General features: G+C 42.5%; 1 non-coding gene across 1 annotated transcript; it reads right to left on the bottom strand.

The window, feature by feature from the left end:
• Window positions 1-767: 767 nt before the first annotated feature.
• Window positions 768-874, bottom strand: LOC139264950 (U6 spliceosomal RNA). The gene has a single exon (XR_011593432.1). It is a non-coding gene; the product is annotated as a U6 spliceosomal RNA (small nuclear RNA).
• Window positions 875-1,696: the final 822 nt, after the last annotated feature.

Raw genomic sequence — 1,696 nt, 5'->3', positions numbered from 1 at the left:
TTGCGCACAGCAGAAAACAAAGTATAACCGGGGACATTTTGAGTTTATTGCGACAGTGTAAAATGGTCTACTGATTCAGCTTCACCCGTTATACACTAGTTTACATTCAAAATCTATCTCAACGAGCAAGTTAGTGCTATCACTGAATATACAGCTATCTTAATTACATTCAGTGTTATTTTGCATTTTGTTTTGTATTTTTCCTATTACATTTAGAATTAGTAGGCAAATCAGATATATACCGTTATGGTACCCCAGACTGTTAATAAAAGGCTCAAATGTGCAGTCAATAGATACCTGATTAAATGGGTTATAATGTACCCATGACTGGTGACTTCACTAGCTTGTGGAACTGAAGAATATGGATCAGGAAAAAAGTCCGAGGTTATATTCCTAGTTTGTACTGAGTTATCTAATTTCGGCCTGCCTCTGAGCTCGCTGACCTACATTGGCTCCCGGTTAAGCCTCGATTTCAAAATTCTCATCCTTGTTTTCAAATCCCTCCATGGCCTCGCCCCTCCCTATCTCTGTAATCTCCTCCAGCCCCACAACCCCCCCGAGAATGTCTGCATTCCTCTAATTCTGCCCTCTTGAGCATCCCTGATTATAATCGGTCAATCATTGGTGGCCGTGCCTTCTGTTGCCTAGATAAGAAACATAAGAACATAAGGAATAGGAGCAGGAGTCAGCCATTTGGCCTCTCAAGCCTGCTCCGTTATTCAATAAGAGCATGGCTGATCTGATCTTGGCTTCAACTTCACTTCCCTAAAAATATGGAATGCTTCACGAATTTGCATGTCATCCTTGCGCAGGGGCCATGCTAATCTTCCCTGTATCATTCCAATTTTAGTATATGTGCTGCCGAAGCGAGCTCAAAGATCTGGCCATAGGCCCTAAGCTCAGCCATGATCTTATAGAATGGCACAGTAGGCTCGAGGGGACAAATGGCTTACTCCTGCTCCTATTTCTTATGAATTCCCTGCCTATACCTCTCCGCTTCTCTACTTCTCTTTCCTCCTTCAAGGCACTCCTTAAAAACCTACCTCTTTGACCAAGCTTTTGGTCACCTGCCCTAATTTCTCATTATGTGGCTCAGTGTCACATTTTTTTGTCTCATAATATTCCTGTGATGCGTCTCGGGACGTTTCACTACATTAAAGGCGCTATATAAATACAAGTTGTTGTTTTTGTTGATTCTACATGACTTCTTGCTGTTTGCCCTGCCAGTGTACACTGCTTCTCTTCCTGGCACACCCAGGGGGTAAGAATTCCTCTTGTTTTAATGTGAAGATGCATTTCATAAAGATATCCTTTGTTCGCTCTTTCTAATATCGCAAGCACGTTGAAAGGAAACGCCTGGGTGTCAAGTTGAAAATGTACCTCAGTTTCAGCATTAATCATTCTCAACAGCAATAACAACACTGAGGAAAATATCAATTGCTGCAGAAACTCCCAGGGTCTCCAGGCAGCAATTAGAACAGACTGCTCAAAAATAACAACCCCTTTGTTCGTGTTACCATACAGTCGTACATATAATAAAGTTAAGATGTACTTCAACTGAGTTTACTGCCAGCTCCCATAAGCTGGCATTGCATTGCCAGGGAAACTGGTGGTCCCTCTGTGGCAGTTGGCTTTCCCCCCACTCCTTGAGCGAGAGCACCACAACATATATTAAAATGAGTTGACCTATTATGCG

Source organism: Pristiophorus japonicus, chromosome 5 (assembly GCF_044704955.1).
Source record: "Pristiophorus japonicus isolate sPriJap1 chromosome 5, sPriJap1.hap1, whole genome shotgun sequence".
In the NCBI taxonomy this organism is placed as follows: domain Eukaryota; kingdom Metazoa; phylum Chordata; class Chondrichthyes; family Pristiophoridae; genus Pristiophorus; species Pristiophorus japonicus.
Note: the sequence above shows the minus strand (reverse complement) of the source record. Positions and strands in the feature narration are given on the sequence as shown.